The sequence below is a fragment of the Vulpes lagopus genome, chromosome 16 (genome assembly GCF_018345385.1).
Source record: "Vulpes lagopus strain Blue_001 chromosome 16, ASM1834538v1, whole genome shotgun sequence".
Taxonomy (NCBI): domain Eukaryota; kingdom Metazoa; phylum Chordata; class Mammalia; order Carnivora; family Canidae; genus Vulpes; species Vulpes lagopus.
This window is the reverse complement of record NC_054839.1, coordinates 24,307,885-24,314,745: the sequence shown is the minus strand read 5'-3', so window position 1 is coordinate 24,314,745 and position 6,861 is coordinate 24,307,885. Positions and strand designations below refer to the sequence as shown.

At 40.9% G+C, this 6,861-nt stretch overlaps 1 pseudogene; it reads right to left on the bottom strand.

Moving 5' to 3' along the window:
• Positions 1-474: 474 nt before the first annotated feature.
• On the bottom strand, positions 475-4,105 carry LOC121476778 (annotated as a pseudogene).
• Between the last annotated feature and the right edge of the window lie 2,756 nt (positions 4,106-6,861).

Below are 6,861 nucleotides of genomic sequence, written 5' to 3'. Positions count from 1 at the left end.
TTATTTGAGAGAGAGAGAGAACATGAACAGAGGGAGGGGCAAAGGGAGAGGGAGAAGCAGACTCCTGCCTGAGCAGGTTATGCATCTCAGGGCTCTATCCCAGGACCCTGGGATTATGACCTAAACTGAAGGCAGACGCTTAATGTTCTGAGCCATCCAAGCATCCTATGGAGCCTATTTGAAAAAAAAAAAAAAGAAAAGAAAAGAAAAGACAAAAAAAAAAAAAATGAAAGCAATGAATGTTCTCAAACTTCTTTCTTTTTTTTAAATAGATCAACATCTTACACTTTATAATATACTCACATTTATACACAAATTTCATGTTTACAAGTACAAAAGGCAAAAGACCTTCCCAGAATCGAAGTAAATGCATCAGTAACTACATTCAATAGTGTTAAAACTGTTGTTCCACTCTCCCATTTTCCCAAACCTAGAAGGAAATTGTAACAGCCGTTGCACTCACGGACATCATTTTCAGAAGTTGGAGATCGTGTGTAGTTTGGCACACGTCTGGGTTTCTACAGAGCTAAACTGAGAGTCTATTGTGTTGCAGCCTAAATCAGCCAGAAGAAAGTCATCCATTGCTGTTTGAGTTTCGTTGCTGGTGAAGAACAAGCTCCCCAGGGTTTCGAAGACGGAATTCATTGTGTTTCTGTACTGTTCAACTGAACTTTGCTCTCTACAGTAGAGATATATAAAAATATACAGTAGGTATATTTTTAGCAGCAGAGATTCCTTCAGTTTGGGTCTCTGTGTCAGATGAATCAGTACTCATGGAAAAGCTGGAGTGTTTCAGAATACTTCCCAGAGGCAGATGGGGGCTACTGTCTAAAAAGAAGTTTAAGTCTGTCTGTGTCTGTGTGTCAAACATTTCAAGGCCTAAAAAGTTAGAATTTCCCCTACAACTATAGGACTGAGCAGGGGTGTCTGCAAGGAAGAAGTCCGTTTGGGTTTCTATGTCCAGCGATTCCAAGACAGGCTCAGTGGTCATGGTGTTAAGCTCACTCTCTTTGGTTTGAGTCTGGATATTTGAGGCCGACAAGAACTCTTCAATATCAAAATCCATTGCTGGATTCTGGGTAGGGCCAGATGGAAGCTGGGGGTCAGGTCCAGTACTCGTGTCAGACAAAGGACTACGATTGTCCAGTGTCTGACTGAGCAGATTACTTGACAAGATGTTTCCTAATCACTTAATAAATCTATAGTTTGGGTCTGATTATCTGTCATGTTCTGGGAAGGAAGCTTACTGTGCTGTGCACTGAAGTTTATAATTGGTGCAAATTTCTTAAGATCTTGATTTAAAGTGTTAGGGTGGGGATCCCTGGGTGGTGCAGCGGTTTGGCGCCTGCCTTAGGCCCAGGGCGCGATCCTGGAGACCCGGGATCGAATCCCACGTCCGGCTCCCGGTGCATGGAGCCTGCTTCTCCCTCTGCCTCTGCCTATGTCTCTGCCTCTCTCTCTCTCTCTCTCTCTCTCTCTCACTGTGTGCCTATCATAAATAATTAAAAATAAAAAAATAAAAACAAATAAAGTGTTAGGGTGGTTCTGAGGTAACAAATCATGAGTGACAGTTTCTGCTACTAAGCTGCTGCCTATAATACTGTCTGTAGAAACACCATAGGATGGATGGACGCTCTCAAAAATGTCTCCATGCATTACAGCTTGGTCCATCTGTACTTGGTTATCTGTCAGATTCTGCACTCCACTGGTCTGGGTTTCTCTGGAGATCCCACCTGACCGGTAACAGGCATCTATAAATGCATCAGTCTGAGCAGCTATGGATGAGGTCACCTTAGAACTCGGCAAAAACGTTTGCATATGAACGCTATGGGAAGGGAGACTTGAGAACCAAATGTCAAATCTTCTTGAAAACAAGAAGGTACAGAGGAATAGGGCCAGCCCACTATGTGGAAGGTATGAAGTGCGGTGTGGTGTAAGACAGGTCCGTCTGTATGTTGATGGAAGAAATGCTGTTCTTCTGACAGGTGTTCCCTAGTTCTTGTGAAGGATCAGACAGGCTCTTACCCAAGTTCACTTGAACACCTGTACTAATTGGCTTCATAGCCACAGGACTTATAATTTTTGAAAGAGGGAGACTCTCTTTAAGACAGGCAGCCTCTGAATCTAGGCCAAGGATGAGGGTTCCTACTGACAAGGGCAGTATGTACACAGCACCTGGGGCAGAACCTTGATGATCGACACCCAACACCACAGGCTGAGCCCAGGAGTCGGCTGTAGGCACGAAGACAGGCACGGGAGAAAACTGCATAACAGTAAGTTTCATCAGAGCCACTTTGGGCTTGGGTAAAAGCAACTTCTGAGAGTATCTTGGAGGTGGTGTGAAAGTCTGCTTTCTGGCATTAGAGCTGCAAGAGTCTTCAAAAGACGCAACCAGCTTTATTTCTGAAGTTTCCAGTTCATGAGTGTCTGGTTTGGGAACTGGTTGGGTGCTTAGGGATTCAGTGGTCTTACTGGACAACTTCTGGCTGTGCAGGCAGCTGTTTTCCTTTTCTTACTCGGTAGATCCCCATGCTCTGCTGGGATCTCATGTGCAGTGCAGTAGATGTGGGACTGTAAAGCAGAACTACTGGCATAGAGACAGCCCCGTGTGCACTGGAAGGTCCTGCCACAATCCTCTGCATGCCTTTCAAGTCCCACTCTCTGCCATAGGAATTGCTGCACTTACTGCATTTATGCTGCTTTTCAGCATGCATTTTCATAAAGTGCTGTTTTACGAAAGAAAATGGTCTGTCAGGGCTTCTAGGGCATCCTTCAATTGGACAACGGTAGAATTTCGGTACGGCTTTCAAGTCTATTTATTTATCTATTTATTTATTTATTTATTTATTTATTTATTTATTTATTTATTTATTATTGGAGTTCAATTTGCCAACATATAGCATAATACCCAGTGCTCATTCCATCAAGTGCCCCCCCCAGTGCCCGTCACCCAGTCACCCTCACCCCTGCCCACTTCCCTTTCTACCACCCCTTGTTCGTTTCCCAGAGTTAGGAGTCTCTCATGTTCTGTCTCCCTTTCTGATATTTCCCACTCATTTTTTCTCCTTTCCCCTTTATTCCCTGTCACTATTTTTTATGTTCCCCAAATGAATGAGACCATATAATGTTTGTCCTTCTACGATTGACTTATTTCACTCAGCATAATACCCTCCAGTTCCATCCACGTCAAAGCAAATGGTGGGTATTTGTCGTTTCTAATGGCTGAGTAATATTCCATTGTATACATAAACCACATCTTCTTTATCCATTCATCTTTCGATGGACACCGAGGCTCCTTCCAGAGTTTGGCTATTGTGGACATTGCTGCTAGAAACATCGGGGTGCAGGTGTTTCATTGCATCTGTATCTTTGGGGTAAATCCCCAGCAGCGCAATTGCTGGGTCATGGGTCAGATCTATTTTTAACCCTTTGAGGAACCTCCCCACAGTTTTCCAGAGTGGCTGCACCAGTTCACATTCCCACCAACAGTGTAAGAGGGTTCCCTTTTCTCCGCATCCTCTCCAACATGGTTTCCTGCCTTGTTAATTTTCCCCATTCTCACTGGTGTGAGGTGGTATCTCATTGTGGTTTTGATTTGTATTTCCCTGATGGCAAGTGATGCGGAGCATTTTCTCATGTGCTTGAAAATGGATGAAAGATCTTAATGTGAGACAAGATTCCATCAAAATCCTAGAGGACAACACAGGCAACACCCTTTTTGAACTTGGCCACAGTAACTTCTTGCAAGATACATCCATGAAGGCAAGAGAAACAAAAGCAAAAATGAACTATTGGGACTTCAGCAAGATAAGAAGCTTTTGCACAGCAAAGGATACAGTCAACAAAACTAAAAGACAACCGACAGAATGGGAGAAGATATTTGCAAATGACGTATCAGATAAAGGGCTAGTTTCCAAGACCTATAAAGAACTTACTAAACTCAACAGCAAAGAAACAATCCAATCATGAAATGGCCAAAAGACATGAACAGAAATCTCACAGAGGAAGACATAGACATGGTCGTCAAGTTTTTTCTCATTGTTGGATTAACTATGCCATCCTGCAGGCAGTGGCTCTTGACCAGGTGCATGTTGAGCGCTGGGCTGTTGGGCAGGGTCTTGCCGCAGCCCCGCACGGTGCACAGGATGTCGGTCCCACCGCCCGGGACAGCTCGCCCACCCACGGTTGGACGTGTGGGAGCCCTAGAGGCCGTCGGGGTGGTCGGGGTGCCTGAGGCCAGAGCTGCGGGCCCCACTGCTACCCCCTCAGAGGCCGCTGTGGCTCCTGCTCAGCAGAAGGACCAAGGGACCTCAAGCTTCCTTCCTTCCTTCCTTCCTTTCTTTCTTTTTCTTTCTTTCTTTCTTTCTTTCTTTCTTTCTTTCTTTCTTTCTTTCTTTCTTCTTTCTTTCTTTCTTCCTTCCTTCCTTCCTTCCTTCCTTCCTTCCTTCCTTCCTTTCTTTCTTTCTTTCTTCTTTCTTTCTTTTTCTTTTTCTTTTTCTTTTTTTTCTTTCTTTCTTTCTTTCTTTCTTTCTTTCTTTCTTTCTTTCTTTCTTTCTTTTTCTTCCTTCTTTCCTTTCTTTCTTCTTTCTTCTTTCTTCTTTTTCTTTTTTTTAAGTGGTCGGGGAGGGAGAGGAAGAGAGAAAATCTTAAAGGCTCCACGCTCAACTTGGAGCTGGATGTGAGGCTCCATCTTACAACCCTGAGACCATGACCTGAGCCAAAATCAAGAGTAGAAGGCTTAACCAACTGAGCCACCCAGGGGCCCTGCTCATGAAATGTTTTACCATTTTAACCATTACCCTGGTAGTTCTTATATTAATAGCAATGAAGAATTAGCAGTTTGTTACTCCATTAAATAGATGTCACTTTCTAGATGTTTTAAAATAATTGTTCATGTACGCATTTCAAAAATAAAAGCATGCTAAGAAAGCAAATATAGGGTTTCCTGGGTAGTTCAGTCTGTTGTTAAGGCTCCAGTTCTTGATTTCTTCTTTTTTTTTTTTTTTTTTTTTTTTTCAGTTCTTGGTTTCAACTCAAGTCCCGATCTCAGGGTTGTGGGATCAAGCCCTACATGGAGCCCCTCCTGGGTCTCTGTGTTGGGTGGAGTCAGCTTGAATTTCTCTCTCTCCCTCTGCCACTTCCTGCCTCTCTTTCTCTCTCTCAAAAATAAATAAATAAATAAATAAATAAATAAATAATCTTTTATCTCTCTTGTCTATATTAAAATATTTTCTGATTCATCTTAGATTTTTTTCTTCTTTTTATATGTCTGCAGATATAATTTTTATTCTATGAATTGATTACATTGTTATTTTTTTTTTAATTTAATTTTATTTTTTTTTTATTTATGATAGTCACAGAGAGAGAGAGAGAGGCAGAGACACAGGCGGAGGGAGAAGCAGGCTCCATGCACCGGGAGCCTGATATGGGATTCGATCCCGGGTCTCCAGGATCGCGCCCTGGGCCAAAGGCAGGCGCCAAACCGCTGCGCCACCCAGGGATCCCTGATTACATTGTTATTGAAAAAAGTTCAAATTCTATGAAACACAAAATTGAATATTACGTAAATCAGGGTAAAATTAAATTTGCATAAATTCAAGCACATACTTACTATTTCAACAACTCTAAATCAGTTAGTTGAAAACAAAATTTTAGTCAAATATGCACAGTTTTTATCTTTCTTTATATGACAGAAACCATCTGGGATATTGGCATAATATGGATAATGGTTCACATTTTCAGTTTTCATCCAGATGTTGGCAATAGTTAATGCATAGCCTTTGAGTGTTTGGCAAATTATAGTTATTAGAAATAGTGTTAGCCTTGTTATACTTTGTGGAACATATTTATTCAACCTTTTAGTCACCTAGTATTTCAGAATTTGTAAAATTATATAAAAATTATTTTAAGAAAGCTATACAGCAGTTAAATTTAAGTTCATATCCTGCATAGCACATTAGATATTTTACATATGTGACATTGTAGTTTTATCGCAAATTCCTCATTCTCAATTAATTTTCAGCATGACAAACTGAGACATAGCTAGTCAGATCCCGCTGGGCTCATTATTCATTTTGTTCAGCAGCCCTGCAGGGCTGATCTGAACTTAAAGATCACACTGGCTTTAAATAGAATTTCACAGGAGACTAAATGAAACGAAAGAAAATAGAGAAAAGATCCTTGCACAGTCTATGTATGATGCTCAAAGAATAATAATTTTTATTCTAGTAAATTATTGTTTTTATTCCAATATCTTAAATAAAAATCTATTTTCCCAGGCTTAAATTTGATGGTTGAATTTCCAAAGTTTCAACTGCCCCATTTTTTTGTAGTTTAACATTTCATTTGTGGGATAAATTTGTACAAATAGATTTTAAAAACTTAATTAATTATTCTTAAAAGCTTAACTATTATGGCATAATTTTAGAATATTAGAAAAGGCTTTAAAATAAACGTATCTAATCCCTACATTTCTTTCTTTCTTTCTTTCTTTCTTTCTTTCTTTCTTTCTTTCTTTCTTTCTTTCTTTCTTTCTTTTCTTTCTTTCTTTCTTTCTTTTCTTTCTTTCTTCTTTCTTGATTTTATTTATTTGGGAGAGAATAGAGTGAGAGAAAGAGAGTGGAGGAAGAGGGAGAGATCATGAGTGGGGATGAGGGACAGAGGGAACAGAGGAAGAGGGACAAGCAGACACCTCGCTGAGCAGGGAGTCGGTGTAGGACTGGATCCCAGGACCCTGAGAATCATGATCTGAGCTTAAGGCAGATGCTTAACCAACTGAGCCACCCAAGCAACCCTGAATCCCTACATTTAGAAGAGAACTGTGATACCCATATTTTAAATAACTTACTTTTTAAATGGGGT